Raw genomic sequence first — 19,523 nt, 5'->3', positions numbered from 1 at the left:
CTAGATATAAAGAAATGCCACAAAGCCGCCAGTTATTTCCAAAAAGTTCTAAAATTAAAAAAAATCTATAATATCCAGATTTGGGGGGATTACTTATTTACATGTTTGTGTTGGGGGACTTATTTTGGTGGGGAAAAGTGAAGGGAATGTGGCGGATTTGGAGACTGAGAGAGGAGCAAGTCTCCCGTTTCCCTCTGATGATGTGGCCTGCTGGAGAGGCAAGTCCCAAGATAAAAGGCCTATCAGAGTCCCTAAGCAGCTTTATGCAAGCTAACAATTCTCATACATCATTCACAGGAGCCACATAAACATTTATCATTAATGAAATGGGGCAATCTCAATTATTAGTCCTGCTTTTTGTTTCTTCTCCCCCAAACCAACTCTTGGATATGGCAAGACCACTTAAGTTCGGACCTCTAAGACAATGCAAGTGACAGAGACAGGGAGAGGGTAAGGCGAGGACTGTTTACCGAGACACTGTGCCAGGGACCACACCTGCCGCTCTCATAAATGGCATTTCAATAGTGTTGGGACTAGATTTTAACCATACATGAACAAACAAACAAACAGATCTGTATGGCATATCAAAATTAATCCCAAATGAGTTAAAGAATTACATGCAAAAATATCTAAATGATTGATATACTTCAAGAAAGTAAAGGTGAATATTTGTCCAATATTACATTGGGGAAATTCAGACTGTTTTAATATAAACAAGATGTAAAATACATTAAAACACATGAAAAGACAAAGATCTAGCTAGGTAAAAACTACTCTAACAAAGAGTTCATAATTTTCATTTAAAGAACTATTGCAAATAAATTTTAAAAAGATCAATAGAAGAGAAAATGTAAGTACAAAAAGACAATTCACACAAAAAAAATACAAGTTGGCATAGGAAAAATATTTGACCTCACTATAATGAAACAGTGCAAATTAAAATAATCAGGTACTATATTTTGTTCATGACAGGAGCAAAATTGACAAATTCCAGCATTAATGGGAATATCAGAAAACAGAAAACCATTCCAATTTATTCCTGCAGCACCTGTTCACAGCAGTAGGAAGGAGACTATGAGAGCTTAGATCAGCATCATTCAAAATGTGATATTATGTCATCCAGAAATTCCAATTCTAGGATATGCAACTTAAAGAAATCATTGGATTTCGGGTGTCTGAAGACATATGTAATGGGACAGTGATCACTGTGTTATACACAACAGCAAAAAATAAAAAAAAATTAAATGCATAATGATAGGAGATGAAATCAATTAGTTATGTTGACTCTATACAACGAAAATATCGTATGGCCAAGAAAGTTGATGCAGATGAGTCCTTACTGATATGGAATGATGTTTCTAGTAGAGTACATGAGAAAGTCTTGCATAAAACCCACCTTGCCAGGAGGGAGCATAGTAAATGTAAAGAGGGCTCCCTGTGTTCAAATTCTCGGTCTGCCTGTCACTTGCTGCCTAACCTTGAACCTCAATGGCCTCCTCTGGAAAATGGGAATGAGTATAGTATTAGCACTTAGACCACTGCTTAGCCCATAGTAAACGCTCAATAAGTGTTAGTGTTACTTTTAAGTGAAAGTGATCTGGGTTGCTTTTATGCCTGCATGCTCACACGCGCACACATATACACACACACATACACTTTCAAGTTAAAATTATAGTCACCAAATGTTAATAGTGGTAATTACTGGGTAGTAGGGGTAGAGTGTTTGCTTTTATTACTTATGCATAAGTAGGTAAACAAAATTTTATGCTCACTTGTTTATGAACATATCATATCTATTAGCTGTCAAGGTTTAAAACTAAGAGTTTTTGCTAAAATTTTTTTAAAGTTTTACTGTTACAAAGAGCAGGGATACAATCTGCTCTATTTCTTCCCTATTCTCAGTGTTAGAGCTTCATATCATGTAGGCTATTCTAATACTAAAGTTATCCATCTCATATGAATTTTAAAATGACATTAACTATTAATACTTGACTGAAAAAATTTCAGATCCCCAAGATAATTGTGTCAAAACATTCTCTGGCAAGACTTCTGGCTGAAAGGTCCACGTTTATAAAATAAAGAACTGAGCTGCATTAGTTTTCCTTCCTAAATCTTCAGAAAAATATAAGCCTCCTGCTTGAAACTGCTCACAGACATGGAGCTTATTACCCTGTGCTAGAAGCCAAGTTGGGATTCATTTATACTCTGACAAGTAAAGATAAAATCTCATACTTGAATTACATGTTTTTGTGGCTGACTTTTCTTTTTAAAAATGCAAATGCAAAAGTGATACTTTTTATCCATCTGACTAGCAAAAATTAAAGTCAGACAATAATAAAATGCTGGTGAATGTGCAAGTAAGTTGAAATTTTCATGCATTGCTGTGGGGAAAAATCAATTAGTACAGATGCTTTGGAGAGACTTTGGCAGTAGTTTTTAGAAGAAAAATATGCACATTCTAGGTTGGTGTTATATACTATGGAATTATTATTTAACTTTCTTAGGTGTGATCACTGTATTATGGTTATATAAGAGAATGACCTTGTTATTAGGAGGTCAATGATGGAATATTTAGGAGTGAGGTCTAAAACTTTAAAAGATTCAGTTAAAACCAACACCTAAATACATATATGTAGGTGTGTGTATATACATGTCTGTCTATTTATCATCTATTTACCTACCTACCTACAGAGAGTGAGAATGATACAAACTGAGTATTTGTGTCCCCCCTCCCCAATTCGTATGCTGAAACCTAATCCCCAAGGTGACAGTATTAGGAGGTGGAGCCTTTGAAAGGTGCTTAGGTCATGAGGGTGAAACTTAGGTCATGTGCAGCACCCTTAAAAAGAGGCTCCAGAGAAGTCAATTCCCCTCCTGCCATGTGAGGACACAGTGAAAACACAGCTGTCTATGGACCAGGAAGCCGGCCTTTGCCACACACACAACTTCTGGCGCCGTGACCTTGGACTTCCCAGCCTCCAGAACAGTGAGAAGTAAATGTGTTGTTCATAAGACACCCAGTTTATGATATTCTGTTATATCAGCCTGAACAGACCTGGGGGGTGGGGGTAAGGGTAAGGGTCGGGGTGGGGGGATGGGGGAGTGAGAGAGAAAATAATGGAATTAAGTAATTGGATGATTTAGGTGAATGGGAAGCAGGTAACTATTGTACGCTCTTTCAACTGTCCTATAGGCTTGAAAATTTTCAAAACAAAAGAGTTGGAGAAAAAAGTGTCACCCCTTCATGTGCACAAGACAACATGCACCACTGCACCAGCATCTGTGACTGTAAAGAATTGAAAATTGCCCAAATGGCCAAACAAATACATATTTGTTGGACAAAAATATTTCACAGCAATGAAAAGGCAGGCATTGAATCTGAGCATGGGTACATAGATGGATCTTATAAAACAGTGCTGAATGAAAGATAAATAAATAAAAGTAGGCTGCCCAATGAGTCTTCCATCCGTTACTTAAATGTCCATTTTTAAGCGCGCACCAAAGGTGTTGTTTCATAGCTGCATAGCTATGGAAGGACTGAACGGAGAATGGACTGAAAGAAGTCATGGTAGATACATGAGGTGGATGCTAATTCGGTGGGTGGGGGATCAGAGGAAAAAGAGGGGCCATGACTAGGTTTTCAGATAATACAGAGTGGGGCAAAAGTAGGCTTACAGTTGTGAGTACACAAAACATAGAGTTTATTCTTGTATTATTAATTTTGTGTTATTTGCCATACAAATAACTGTACGTCTAATTCTAAGCAACACATCTGGGGAAGGTTTTGTTGTGTTTTTTAATGGGTCAAATGCTTTAGAAAGGAATAAAAAGGGTTCATTATACAACGGAATCATTCCAGGCCACCACCAAGGCGTCACACTGCACCAGCATTTGTGTGTTAGCAAATCCCAGGGAACCGAGGCTTCCTCTTCTTCGCAGCCCAGGCCAGTCACCAGTGTGTGCTCTGAGCTCTCTCCCTTCTTTCTCCCAGCCAAGCCCAGGCCTCCCAAATCAGAAGCTGGCTTGAAAACTGCCTTGTACGTGACTGATACGCCACACACACGTCCCATGGGTTCTTTCTCCTTATGGTCATCAAGCAGGCTCTATGAGACAATGACCTTCTTGTCGCCCTTCATTCTGTGGGCTATGCCAACGTAAATATAAACCAAAGGAGTAGGGTGCCCCTCCGCAGCAGCCCACCCTGTGCCTGAGGGCAAGGAGTCCCCCAATACATGAGCATGCTGAACAAGTGAATGATGCATAAGTGAATAAGAGAGAAAGGAGGAGGGAGAAAGACAGAAAAAGAAACAACAGACTCAATGGGACCATGATGAGCTAGCAGAGCCAGCCGCATCGCCCAGATTTATTGCACCCAAGAGCAATCCTGGCCAGCTGGGAGAATCACCAGAACACGGCGCATATCAACAAAATCAGTCAAGCCAGGGGAGACCACCTTGCTCTCTCCAGTGTTTGTGTTCCAGGGCAACTGCAGACAGCGGGCTGAGCACGCTCGCTCCACAATTACCCAAACAATACTTCATTAAGAATGAAATATTGCTCAGCAGGGAATGTGAATGGCCATGTTCGGGAAAGTTTTTGGCAGGGGATGAAACCATCTTTAAAAAAAAAAACACAACACAAAAATAGGATGGAAAAACAAGAGTGGGCCTAGATAAATGGTACAAAGGAGTATGCTCCGTTTAACGGTGTCCCTCCTCCAGCGGAACAAGGGGTACAGTGGTTAATAAATGATTCTCTCATGGGAGGAAATGGCACCATAGAAGGGAAGGTTACCTTTAGCTTTCATCCCTAAACTAGACAATTCCTAATCAGAAATGAAGAGGCAAAAAAAACTTCCTTCAAAAACCCAGAGTATCGTTTGCATATTTTTACATTAGCAATTTATAATATTTTTGAAAGGGAAATGAGAAGGGACCTTTGGAATTATCTTACGCAACCCACTCGTTTTGCCAATGAGCTCACAAAGCTAGATGCCTCCCCTCAGGCCTCACCGCAGTTTAGAAACGCAACCCAGGGCTCCAGAACCAAATCTCAGATTTTCCACATGGTACCACTTTGTTCTTTCCTTCAGTTCCCCACCCTCTGAAATCTGCCTCAGTTTCCCAGTCTCCGAGGTGTTTGCTAGGAAATTAATTTTTAAAAATTATTCTTAAGAAAGTGAGGATATTTGAGTACAGATTGGATATTCTAGACTATGGAAGTGTTAACACTCTGTGTGAGGTAGGTAGGGGAGGGCATAGAAGGGAGGCGGCAAGCTGGAGTAAGGGACATAGTCTAGGAAGCAGAAAGAAACACGAAAAAGGGAGGCTGACACCTAATGAGACAGTGAAGAAGGGGTGGCCTGAATGATTAAAAAGGGGCTGCCAGCGTGGCAAAGTCCTGTGTGCAGGAAAGCACCCATTAGCTATTAATTCTGCTGGGAAATGTGTAACAAAAATGCAGTACTTGTTTCATGCCTGATTCAGTCTGTATTTTCAACCATTCTTGATAGTATAACCTAAAGTTTTTTAAATGCAAGCTCAAATAACTTTGTTTATAATTTTTGTTTTATTTTTCAAAAGGAAACGTCAATTAGGCCACCCCCACCTCCAGTATATTTACTCTGAAATATTGGGCCCCCCTTAAAGTGGGCTCACTTTAAGTGGCCTTGTCCCTAAATTATCATCTTTAGATCAGGGGCCCTCTTAGATGTCTTAATGAACTTATTCCAGCCCTGGATAGAGTTAGATCCCAATAAGAGACTTCTCGGCTTCTGGAAGCAAACATGGGTGCCTGCTAGCAGATGTCCAGTAACTTCAGAATCTGTCTGAATCCAATCTGGCTTTGGGTTGCTCACATAAATGCAGCAACTCAGTGGCAAGGGATTAAAGCATCACACCTCTCACCGTGTACTACTGACTAGCAAATGGAAACCCAGGGACTGGAGCCAACTAAGGAAGAGATTTATGGAGCTAGGAAACGCCGTCATCCCAGCAGTGGAGCCTCATGTAGATCCCTGGTCCACTCCAGAGCTCCTGCTGTACGTGACCATTAGGAGGGAGGTGCTGAATCAGTTTCTTCAGGGTGTGAGTGTTCCCATGGTGACAAGAACGCATGCCTTTAAACTCCAGGACAAATGAATGGAGTGTTCAGTAAACCAGGCAATTTCTGGGTATTTTCAAAGCCAAGGAAAAGACAGATAAGTCCTGCCAACATTGATTTGTCTCATTTCTAAGCCAGACGAGGCCAATGACGGGGAAATGTAAGAAAACCACATCCTAAACCAATATTGACTCAAGCGTAAAATATGCCTGATTCTCAGAGGGGCTTATCTTGTCAAATGAAATTACACTGGCTTCACCCAGGATGGCACTGACATTGGGACTGTCATGGGTTCAGGCAGAACATAGCAATAGGAAAATGTGTTTTTTTAAAGAAGTTTTTCCTATTGGTCCAATTGAAGCGGTGCTTCCTAAATACCAAGGATGGTTAATCTTATGGTTTCAAACGGTGATGATGAGCTCATGAATCTAAGTGAATAATTTTTAAAGTCTATAATCCTTTCTTTTGTGAACTACCTATTAGACAATTTTCTATGGAGTACAACTCTGGGTCTTGCCACCATTTATGTTTGTTTGTTAGAGTTTATCTAGAATTGCTTTAAAGAAAGACCAGCACTACTTTTACAGACTCTCTTCACCAAAGTTGACATGAATTTTACAGCCATGGGTTAGGAAGACTCTTATCAGACACTGCAATTTTCACAAAACAATGTCAAAACCATCCTTCAACTCCTTTGACCTGTTTTAACTTTAAAATGTATATCTGCCCTTCAACAACAGGAAACCCTCAGCAGACAAAGTGCCTGAAAGTACCTTTCATCAGATTCTTATTCATGGTTCTCAACTCTGGCCACACTTTAGAGTCATCTGAAGAGCTAAAGATAGAAGCCCCATCTTCAGGATTTTGATTCAATCTGTCCAAGGTGGGTTCCAGGCAGGATATTTTTAGGAAGCTCCCCTGGTGATTCTAAGGTGTAGCCCAGGTTGAGAACCATTGGCATCCAGAGGCTGTCAGGATGGTTAGACCTAATGAGCTCAGTTTTTAAAGCACTTATTATTATAAAAGTTCTACATGAATACATTCATCCTTATTTAAAAAGTGTAAATATTACAGTTAAATTCTGCCTCAGCCACCTCGACTGCCACTCACAACCCCGGTCCTCTCTTAATGACAGGTGCTCTTCCAGAAACTTTTCTATTTATTTATATACACGTGTTTTTACTGATCTATCAGTGCAAATACATTGTGAAAATACGTTTTATTTTTCAAAATAATTTTTAACGTGTCATACCACACAGGTTGTTCCGCTGCTAGATTTTCACTTAATAATATGCCTTGATCTCTTTGGATGAAGTACTTCTCTGCCTCATTATTTTTAACTGCTGCATAGTATGAACATGTCACAGTTATTTATTTCTATTTACCAACCTCGAGAGAGAGAGAGGAAGTTGGGGGGGGGGGGAGATCAACCTGCCTCTCCACCTGCCCATGCAGTCATTGGTTGATTCTTACATGTGTCCTGACCAGAGACCGAACTTGCAACCCTGACGCATTGGGACAATGCTCTAACCAACTGAGTTACCTGGCAAGAGCACCACAGTGATTTTTAAAAGCCACTCCTCTAAATCTATTCCATCCAGTGTGGTAGCCACTAGCTACATGAAGCTATTGAATACTTTAGTGAGGCTGGTGTGAATGGAGATATGCTATAAGCATAAAATATACACCAGATTTTGAATATTTACTACTAGAAAAAAAATGAATATAAAATATCTCAATAATTTTTCATACTGATTACATGTTGAAATGATAATATGTTGGTATATTGGATTTAATAAAATTAACATTAAAATCAGTTTCACCTGTTTATTTTTATAATGCAATGGTTAGAAAATATATATTATATTTCTATTGAATGGCTCTGTTTTAAATGATGGGCATTTAGAATATTTGATTTCACTTGGCATTACAAAAAAGTGCCCCAGTGGACATTCTTATACATCTCAACAGGGGGCAATTTTGCACCCTCTCAGGGGACATTTGGCAGTATCTGGACACATTTTGGATCTCACAACTTGGGGACACAATTGGCATCTAGTAGGTAGAGACAAGGGATACTGTTGAACATCTTATAATGCACAGCACAGCCTCCACAGCAAAGACTTGTCAGGCCCCAAATATCAAAGTGTTGAGATTGAGACATCCAGCTATGCCCGAATCCTGGCCCATGTGTGGAAGTAGTTCTCAAGGTAGCTCTTAAGTCGTGGAGTTGCCTGAGCTCTTGAAGGTTTTGTAGATACCACCAAACTCCCCTCCAGAGTGGACATGCCAGTTTCCTCTCCCAAATAAATAAAACCAGCCAGGAAAAGTTGAAAAGGGCTCAAAATGTAGTCTCTGAGTTCTCACCATCAATAACAGGAGTGGCAATATAACTCTGTGTTGCAGAGTTTTAAGTAACGTTTGGAGGTTTAATCTCTCCCATCCTTTTAAAAACTGTCTTCTTTGATCTCAGAACGTAATTCATCTGGGGTCCTGACATTGTTAATTTTTAACTAACTAGACTAATTAACTAGTATCTCTCTGTTTTTCAACTGTGGCCAGTATTTGAATGTTAGGAGAGTGGGCTGCAAGTCTCAAATGCTGTGCTAATTGTTTTTTAAAAATTACTTGTGTTTATCTTATACTCAGGGCCCTAAAGCACTATCTGTTTTCCCAGCAGAGGCTGCCCTTGGAATGACCTTCAGTGTAGTAACTGATCATACAAGTCGCATACCGACAGGCGTTTGTTCTAAAGCATACTCTATATTTATTAGTTGGAGATGATCCTGACAAATAAATCAGCAAGAAAAAATATATTACAGAACTAAATCTGTTATGCAAATCCAGAGGTAAAATTTATATAAAATGCACTGCTCCCATATTTGCATTTTACCTAGTCTTTTTTTTAAGGAACAAAATTATTTACCTTCTCCAGTTTTCAATTTTCATATTTACAAAAATGCAAATTGTAGCAAACGTGGTTCATGTTCCCAGTTTTTTGCATGACAAGTCAAATGCAAGGTGCTCCACAGTCAGAAAGTTTAGGAAAATTATGACTCTCATAAGCTTCCTCTGTTGTGAATTCCCAATAAAGAACTAACTTTAACTTTCTTCCTGCAGTGATTTTTGAATCATGAATCTATTCTCAGTATAAGAGCATGAGAAATGAGATGAATGCCGGAAACAATTACGATTCGTTGTGACTGGTCACCAATTCCTCCCCACCCCACCACCACATGCTTTAAAAATATGTTTTGTGGGGCAGTTTCCAAAGTGAAAGTATTCAAATCATGGCCGACATGTCTGGCTCTAAAATAATATTTATTGACTTTCATATTTTGACCCTAGAAGATTCTAGATAATAAAAGAAAGAAGGTGGGGGTGCAGGGGAGAGAAAGACGATGGGGAAGAAAAGGGAGAGGCTGAGCTGTAAACTCCTGCCGAAAGAGATTTGTCTTTCCGGTTTATCACTCTGTCCTCAGCTCCCAGCATATGTCCTGGGACATCTAGTCTAATTCAAATATGTGTTTAAAGAGTGTAAGATGGAGAAAAATAGTTCCCAGGTAAAAAAGCATACGGGTCGGACCCGTATTTGATTCAGAGGTGCAAATGAGGAAGAGCAAAGTTATGCGTGCTGGACAGATGGTGGGAGGTGGGCAGAGCCCCCCTCGACAGTTGCAGGAAGAAGCACCAGCCATGCCTTCCTGGGGTGTGGGAGGTGGGGGAGGGATGGTAAAGTCTCTCCGAATCTGTCTTGTTCTGTGCCCACTCGTCCTTTGTAGCAGGTTGCAGAGCAAACACGGTTGCCCCAGCAAACCTGCTTTGGCTGGCCTAGTGGAGGTAGCAAAGATGCAACTGACGCATACAAGTTACCCTTCAGAAGACCCTAACGGGATTCAATTTGTAAAAGAAATGTCATACCACTCCTGAGATCAGCAAGGGTCCTTCTGCTACTTAATCATTTCAGATGAAACTCCAAATCAAATGAGTTTGCCACTGTCCAGGCAGAAAGAACCTTCTATTTAGCTGAGCCGTGATGAAAAACCAGAGTCGCACAGGTTTACCCTCTCATTCTGTGCAGGGGCTCTACTGCCCCAGATGCATATTAAACTGAATACTTAACCTAACGTATCTCTTTTGCTGCTTTTTTTTAAAAAAATGGGGTAGAAAAATAATGTTTCTTCCCTGAAGAAGGTGGCTTGACCTTACTCTTGCTATAACATCTTCTGAGACATGCTTCAGGCATGCTCTTTCCTTCGTCCTGGCCGTGAGGTGGTAACTAACAAGAGAGGCCAAGGGGATCATGGTCCTGGTCTAAGGTGCACAACTCAGGAAGAAACACACGTTAGAGATGCAGCCTGGAAGGAAGGTGCTGGGGCTTTAGCAACTCCTCTCCAGAGCTGAGGGGCCAGAACGGTCCTGCCCAACAGGCTTCCTGAGCACCAGAACCACCTCTCCCGCCACTTGCCAAACTAATAAAAATGATGGATCAAATATAACAGCCAGGTGACTGCCCTGCACATAAACAGATGAGAAATTGAGTCACATGCATAACAGTGACTCTAGAAAAATTCCTCCCAATAGAAGCAAGGAGAGGAGCTTGGAAAGCAGAGGTTATGAAAAGGAGAAGCCCGTGCAGGATCTTGTAAAGGAGAACGCAGGAAGACTGGGAGGTGGGGCTGCCTGGTGGGTCAATTAACATCAGTGTCGAGAAGGAGGAAGGACCCCTGGTGCCAAATGCTGAGCAGAAATGGGACAGCAAAGATGAGACAGTGCTTTTGATTTGGTGATTAGGCAACTGCCCCAGGCCTCCAAGATCCTATCAGCACAGTGGCTGGAAGAAAAGAAAGCAAGGGGTGGCAAAGATGGACTTCTCTGAACATTTCAGAAGTATGTTGGAGAGACGGGCTGCTGGTCACTTGAAGAGAGGTCAAAGGAATTCCCTTTTAGCAACAAGAGCCATTCAGAAGAGGTCAGACAGGAGAGAGATTCTAAAGATCAAGGCAAGAAGAAGGGCCAAAGAAGGAGCACAGTTAGAGGAGGCCGGTGATCACAGACGGAGCCCTGGAAAGGCCAGGCGTGCTGACATCCACGAGGCGACACTCATTCGCAAAGGCCAGTCTATCCCACTTACATATTACAAGCAGCTAACAGTCAAATGAGAAAAAATACCAATTTGTCCACTTATATTTATACTCAACAGTGCAGTGATTTAGGTCAATGGTAAGCATTATGTCAATTTATGAATGGGAAAAGACACCGAAATGTTAAAAGTAATACAGCAACTATTTTCCTTCAACCCCTTTGCCTTTTAATTTCATCACTCATTCATTTAATCTTCCTTCTGTTCTTATAATACACCAAGCTCTGGAGGATGAGCCTATGGAGAATATGAAAGAGGAAGAAAGTGTAGAATGCACACTTTATTTAACTTGAAAGTAAACCTTAATCCTGAGAACTCAAATGAGGTGGGTTGGAGGCCTCTGTTAATAGACAAGCCAAGAAAATAGTCATTGGTCCTCTCCTTGGGAGCTTGGAGGAAGGTTGCAGATAGAATGGAGACAGTCAAGAGTGCTTGACTTTAATGCTAGGTGTCACCTGATAGGGGATCTGTTTTTACTCGAAGCACATCTAAACCGTGGACATGTTGAAATTCCAGCAACTCAGGGGAACAGCAGAAGCAGAGGGGGGCTGAGACCAAAGGACTTAATGGGGAAACCTGAGTAGTGTGGCCTGGAAAGCCCCTGAAAACTAGGATAAGCAGAAAAATCATGTCATTTGGGAAACTACAGTTGGTCTTCACTGGCAATGGGTGATATCTGGCCAGCAAGTGATAAAGAATTGAAAAAGGGACAATACTGACAACAATATTTCACAAGAAAACAAAATATCAGGGGGAAGAAACAGACCCAAACTTGGGGGAGGAAAAATTATAAAAGGTGTCTGTGAAAGTATTTAGACTGGGAAATAATATCCAAAAAAAATCCAGACAAATCTTACATCTTTTCCCCTATTTTGGATCAGTCCTCCATTAAGGCATTTCTCTTTTTTCAACTCTCTTTCTTTTATAAAGTGAAAACACATATATCTTAGTTCTACAGAATATGTAATGAGAGACTAATTCCAAATTCATCCCAAAAGATATCTCAGAAGAGGCAGCTTTGTTTCAATGGGAAATAAACTAATATGTAACCTGTGGTCCACAGTTTTAAAAATATTTATATCAGAATCACAACCTGTAATTAAAAACAGAAATTAACTCGCTACAAACAAAAAATCAAATTAGTTTGAATTGGCCAACGTAATGGAGTCTATCAAAGAAATTAAATATTTTAAAGCAATAATTAGCCAATAAGGCATCCCATGCCTTGAAATTTTTGCAAAAACCTGCTTCTTGTGTGTCTTCTGGGGACTCTGAGCATTTTGAAATGAGGTTAGCCCAGATCCAATTAGAAAGGTGAACAGAGGAATATTTCTAAATGCTTTGGGGTCATAATTTAATGAGCTGTAGCAATAATTTGCTAAATATTCCACTGGTGGCTTCATGGAGATAATATTGCAGGTAGACAAGCGCAGGTCTGTAGAACTAAGCAATTAGGAATTGCAGATATAAACCGTGAATAATAATCTCACAACACAGGGTGAAATACTTAGTGGTGTTATTTCAGCTAAAATCAGGTTATAGGTTATTTTAATAGCCTGCTTGAAAGTTACTTTTTTCAGATGTTGAAAATTTCCAGAGAACAATGTAAGATGAATTTTTTTGCATAAAGGATGTTGGGGTTGCAGGAAAGGGGAGCATGAATAATGAAGGTCTAGGTTTTAGCTTCCACTGGGATGTGATCGGCCTGTGCTCAGGCAATTGAATATACTGGGTACATTTCTCAGTACCTGGGCATCTGAAGGCTCCTTGATAGTGAGGAAGGAATGAGGGAAGGCGAGGCATGAGCAGTAGAATGAGGAAGGTCTTTCATCACAACCTCTAGGAGACCAGGATGCTTGACATCAGCTCAAGAACCATCATCACAGTTAAAAGACAGTCAGTGGCCCAAAACAACTAGACTTCTTGTACCATTTAGGTACCACCATTTGTTTGTTTTTGTTTGTTTGTTTGGTTGGTTTTGTTTTAACGTGTCTGCTTCTCTGTGGTTATTAGACTCGAGGCTGGGGTAAATTTTGGGGTTCGCATGTTACTAGCTCCCCCTCAAGAAAGAAGGGAAGCAGGGGGAGCACAGCACACAATCGGCTTAGCAGAGAGAGACCCTGCAGGACACAAGGAGGAGCAAGTTTCCACTGAGTATAGGCCAGTGCGCGGTGTTAAAACCAGTCTCAGCAGCAGAAAGATCAAGCTTGTCCTTAAGGGCATTTCAGGTATAAAGAGGTGAGGTTGACAGAAATAATGACTTCTGGTGTCTTTCTTATGAATTAAAGAAGTTGTTTGATAATTTCAGGTGAAATAAAGGGTTTTTCCCTCAGGTTACCACAAATCTGAAAAGATGGTTATATACATGCATTACAGCTAATAACAACTAATGAAAGAAAAAAACACTGATATAATCTGGAGTCCATATACTGGTATACTATTTCTCCTCTTAGATTGGATAGGTAGGAACATAAGGATTAATATATATACATTTTCTCCTCTTGCTTTTAAATGGGTGGGAACATAAGGATTGAAATCAGCTGGCGCTCTCAGGAATATTCATGAATCTTTGAGAGTCTTGTGATATATAATTAACAGTAACCATCACATTGGACAAGCTCTGATATATAATCTCAATAGCGTGTTTATTTACACTCAATCTCTTGCAGGCAGGCGGCCCTCCTCCACGACAAAGCTATGCTATCTACAACATGTGGTCCACCCAACCTTGAGGCAGCAAAGGAAGAGAAATAGGAGACACCTGGGCTCTTACCTACATTGTCCCAGAAGGGACTCTCTGCTAAGAGTCACATGGTTCCAATATAACTGTAAGGGAGGAGTAAAAACACGCAAAATATTTGGTGACACTAACTGATGTCTGCCACACACTCCCAACTTATTAAAGACAAGTAATCAGCCAGAGATATGCCTCACTGTGGGTAAAGTAAATGAGATTGCTAATGAAATGTTTAACTTCCCTAGAGGATAGTTTGAAATCTCCAATGTTAGCTGGAGACAAAAGGTAATGTTTGTGGACAAGTTGGTAGAAGGTTATGATTTTACACTTCATAAGAGCAGAAGGTAGCTGTTGGGGTCCCACTTGATTTCAAATAGGGATAAAATCCAAGTTTCTCAACTTCAAGTCCAATGTCATAAAAACTAGACGTTGCTTCCTTCTAGAATGTGGGGCTCCTATTGAGATATCAAAGTTGCCTAAACTTTCCACTTAAAAAAAAATTAACTCCAGGTCTTAGAGTACTGTTGATCAACCCTTGCAAGTTATAATCACCTGAGATATTTTGAAAACTAATGATGTCTATGACCCTTCTCAGGGTAATTGAATTACAATGGCTAGGTACAAACCCTGGCAATGATTTTATTTTTTAAGCTACCTGGGTAATTCTAAGAGGCAATTAAGTTTGGGAATCTCTAGTTTAGAAGAAACTCACCTTATCAGGAAATTACCAATTTCTATTGGTGTTAAGGCTGGGAAGCTTCAATAAGTATTAATGCTTGGGACCCACCTCAGATATTCTGGTTTAAGTGGTCAGGGTGGTGGGGGCTGGACTTTGGGATATTTAAAGTTCTTCAGGTGAATTTAATATGTAGTGAATTTTGTAAGAACTGCCATTTTACGGCAACACAGCCATCTCTAGCCCCACTTGTCAGACCAGAGGTGGCGTGAGTAAAACTGGGGAGGGGGAAGCAGCCCCAGGTGGTGCTATCCGTGGTGCTGAAATGTCACTGCAATGAATTTTCTATTGGTGAGGTGGTGAGCATTTATTGTTAAGATGATAAAACATAAAATCTTCTACTCTTGTATATTTTTAAATTGAGAGATAAAAATCTTTGGCTAAGCCCGGCCAGGCGTGGCTCAGCGGTTGAGCGTCAACCTAGGATCCAGGTGATCGGGGTTCGATTCCCGGTCAGGGCACATGCCCCGGTTGCGGGCTCGATCCCCAGTTGGGGGCATGCAGGAAGCAGCCGATCAATGACTCTCTCATCATTGATGTTTCTATCTTTCTCTCTCTCCCTTCCTCTCTCTGAAATCAATAAAGATATATTAAAAAAAAAAAAAATCTTTGGCTAAGCACAGAACTACTGTTCTGTGGGTTTTCAGTTCTATGTTATGGCTTGTTAAGGGAGAGAGGCTGGGGAGTATAGTGAGTGGTGCATGGGGATGAGAGAAGGGTGTTGAAAGAACGACTGCCTGCTGTTTGTCCAGAGATCGAGACATAGGTTAAAATAATTACGTCTGGTGCATTTTAGAATCCACATATTCTTATTTTTAGCTGGTGATAGTGTCCTGAATATTTTTTTAAGTTTAAATTATCAGAATTTTTTTTAAAATGTAAGACACTTTACTTCCCATGTAAAGTTTGAAAGTATAAGTGTAGAGAGCAGTCGTCAATCCAGTCTGGGCACCAGCTTCCCGCGGCCCTGTGCATCGGGCCCAGGGAAAGCGGAGCAGGAGTAAAGGCGTCCAAAGAGGAACAAGTGGTGAAAGCTCTCAACATGGAAAATGCCCAACAGGAAAATGAAGAAAAGGGTGAAAAAGAACAAAATGCTAATAAAGGAGAGCCCTTGGCCCTCCCTCTGGAAGCTGGTGAATATTGTGTGCCAAGAGGAAATCGTAGACGGTTCCGTGTTCAGCAGCCCATCCTGCAGTAGAGAGGGGACGGGGGTCAGAGGCTTGGAGAGCCACAGGCAAGGATGGGACAAGAGAACAGGGAAAGGGGTGGGGAGGAGATGAGACAGCCGATGGAAAAGCTGAGGGGAAAGCAGTTAAGTCATGGTCTGCGGGCAGTTAGCACTGACCCCTCTCGCCATGACCATCATGATGAGTTTTGCCTTATGCCTTGAATCCTGATGTTTCCTCTTAAGTTAATAGGGAGACACCTACTTTCTAAACATACATGTTTGTAATGTACCTTTGTTGTAAATCTTTTGATGTCACTTGTTTCTGATGGGTTTTACCAGCTTCTAGTTGAATATTGTGCTTTTGACCCAGCCTGAGAGATTTTGTTAGCAGGAGAATTTTACCTAGTGCATGGAAAGATACTTATTATATATTGTGAAGTTAATAAAGCAATTTTAAATATCAAAAAAAACAAAGAAAAAAAGAAAGCATAAATGTATATAGCTTTTATTTCCCTGCTTAAGACACAGTTTCAGAAAGAGCCTATTTTTACAAATTAACATCTTCACCTTGTACTATTTAATGATACTACCACTGAAGATTTCCAGTTGACATATTTGTGTAGCTTTATAAAAAAAATGAGTTAACATGGTGTTATAACCCCCCAAATTAGATGTGGCCTAAAGGGTATTGTTTCCCACCTTTCTCTCCACGTTCCTTACATTATTATTACAAATGACTTTTCCAGTCAGTAATTTCTTATATTCTCCACTGTTTAAAAACCCATACTTTCCCCCTTAAACTTTTATGGAGATGATATATGTTCCATAACTCTATCTAATAACAACTCAGGAACAAAAGGGTTGGATGAACACTTTAAACTTCCTCTAATTTATGACTGTTCTCAGGAACAGAAAATGTTTTTCAGAGTAAATGACAGTATGAAAATATGAGCCTCATTGTTAACCTAAAAATGTCAAACATCTGAACCCTAATTATAAACCAGTAACACAGAAACTTATTTCTCTTCCTTGCTAAATTCTAGCCTTTTCCATTAGTAGTAGTATGCGCATGCACAGAACTCTAATAAATCACACAGAAGTATCCTTTGGAACAGTTATATTCCTAGTCCTCTGCAAGAAATCATAAAATAAGGGCTTTAGGCTAGACACCAAAGCACTTGGATATATTAATGTGTATCCATAAGCTATTTTAAGTGTTAATAGGAGGGAAACTCTTTCATCTTAAGTTAAAATTACTCAAGAACTCATTTAACTTATTACCGGGCTATATGAACTTAAACACCTGAATTTACTGCTTTAGGGGTAAGGGGAGCATCTGCCCCATATTTTGTTATTTTTATTTATTAATTTTAAAAAATATATGTTTATTGATTTCAGAGAGAGGAAGGGAGAGGGAGAGAGAGAGAGAAACATCAATGATGAGAGAGTCATTGATCGGCTGCCTCCTGCACGCCCCCGACTGGGGATCGAGCCCACAACCCGGGCATGTGCCCTGACCGGGAATCGAACCCTGATCGCCTGGATCCTAGGTCGACGCTCAACTGCTGAGCCACACCCGGCCAGGCTGCCCCATATTTTTTTAAACAATCCACACTTCAAAGGAAGAATTTCAGATAAGTCCCATTTTCCCCTAAATGGAAGTTCAGAGCTTTGCTGATTTGGTTAGTATAACAGTAAAAGAATGTAGTTCTCAGACCTTGACAGTAGCTTATTCTTCATTTATTTAGACATTTAGGCAGTGGGTCTGGTAGCCACAGCCTTTTAGTGGATTCTAATCAAGGTGCTTTAAAACACACACACAAGGCCACCCATCTTCCAATAGTGGGGGCACCCTTCCTCCCCTCAAGGCTGTCACCAGGCAGATAAGGCTTCTCTTTGCCAAAGGGCTTTCAGGAGGGAGCTAGTTTACCATCAGTGCAATTGGAATCATTCTAGTGTAACTTCCTTATATTTCTGTTATTACCTATCTATAAATTAAACACACTGAGACCTTGCCTATTTATTGACCCCTTTCAAAGAGGGCTCTCTAGAATCTGAAGCAGGAAGACAGAAAGATTTTGAAGGAGGTACTTTGGAACTGCTGGTCACATTATTAGGGCTCTGGGGGGCTGTTTTGATGGTAAACTCATAACTTCCTCAGGCTCTGATAGATCCCAGCACCCCACTGTCTGGCTCTGCCACTTACTCAGCTCTGCAGTAAACTTGTTTTTTTCCCATCAAATGGTTTCAAAACCCTTGTTCTCCAAGGAGTCATGTTTTTTATGGAAGTAAACAAAGAAATCATAAATACTCCTCTCTCACCACTCTAAGTTCATATCACGGCAGTGTCAGGACACTCATCATCAGAAGCCATAAACATTAGGCCAAGGGCGGCAGAGTGAATCAATAAATGGCCATGGCAACAAGAGTAAGTCCTGCCTCACTTTTATCTGAGGACCTTTGGGACTATCATGCATCAGCGGTTCTGCGGTTTTGGTCTCTCACATAATTCTAGAAAACTCTATTGTGTCTAGGGCCAATGACAGTTTTATATCACTTGAAAAACTTGCTTAGAACTTGTTCTGCATTGTGCTTCCAATATGACTCAACTGTTGGGATGGGTACAATGGTGAAAAATACCAACCTATAATACGAAAAGAACGAGTTTGGTCACATGCTACTACAATCTTAAGATATAGATTAGCACGGGCTACCTTAAAACTCACAAAATTTAGAGTCAATAATATTGTAATAACTATGTATGGTATTAGGTGGGTACTAGACTTACCAGAGTGATCACCGTGTAAGTTATATAAATGTTTAATATAATATTGTATGTCAACTATAACTGAAAAATTTAAAAAGCACAGAACTAAAAACACAAAATTTTAAAAAATTGAATGAGTGAAAAAAAAATTTTTATGCAAGTATAACCAGAGCCTCAGTTTAAACAATGATGACTGTTCTTCCAACACTTATCTCACTTAAAACCTGGTCCTCTAGTTTCCCATATTGTAGTTCAGTAGAAACCCTCAAAGCACCTCATTTCTGCACAAGTTTGTCCTTATAAAGAAATAGGCTTCAAACATAAGGAGGATTCATTACCAGGAAAGGGAATGGCCCAGCTGAGTGAGAGGGGCAGAGGCTGTAAGGCCACTAAAATACTACAGTAAACTAGAGCTCCATGGTTTTCACACGTAATCAATCTTTCCAAACTGACTCTCATCCAAAACACAGCCTCGTGGCCGTAGAGAATGCTGTGGCCCTTACTTCAGACCACAGGACAACACTGGTGAAAATGTGTGGGGCGGCTGCTGAGTCACTGCCTCGGGCCCATCCAGCTCTGGGAGGTTGGGAGTGAGATGCAGAAGATGGAATGAAGATGCCTGTACCTGGTGAGGGGGAGGAGGGTTTGCCACCCCAAAATATGCCCTTTTGGGGGATTCTGATGATTTTAAGCTTAAGCTGGTTATTTTTAAGAAATAAAAGACTCAGAAAGAACCTTTGACCTTCCCCCTAACAACCTAAAAGAATTTAGATAGAAGACCTGCTCTAGCTATCATCATAAATAACTATACTTTAATATGAACTGGGCGTGACACACAGGGAGGAACCTGGCAAAGCCTGTTTGAGCATA

The 19,523-nt window shown here is 40.4% G+C and overlaps 1 protein-coding gene and 1 pseudogene across 2 annotated transcripts in view; one reads left to right on the top strand and one right to left on the bottom strand.

Annotated features, from left to right (window-relative positions):
• The window catches only part of GNA14 (G protein subunit alpha 14), a 123,233-nt gene that overhangs the window by 57,625 nt on the left and 46,085 nt on the right, over window positions 1–19,523 (bottom strand). The window lies entirely within an intron of this gene.
• On the top strand, window positions 14,271–16,108 carry LOC308564011 (protein BEX1 pseudogene; annotated as a pseudogene). The gene is made up of 2 exons: window positions 14,271–14,326; window positions 15,643–16,108. The product of its transcript is annotated as a protein BEX1 pseudogene (transcript).

This window comes from Miniopterus schreibersii (assembly GCF_964146895.1).
Source record: "Miniopterus schreibersii genome assembly, chromosome: 11".
Classification (NCBI taxonomy): Eukaryota; Metazoa; Chordata; class Mammalia; order Chiroptera; family Miniopteridae; genus Miniopterus; species Miniopterus schreibersii.
The sequence above is the reverse complement of the archived record's forward strand: the minus strand, read 5'-3'. Positions and strand labels throughout refer to the sequence as shown.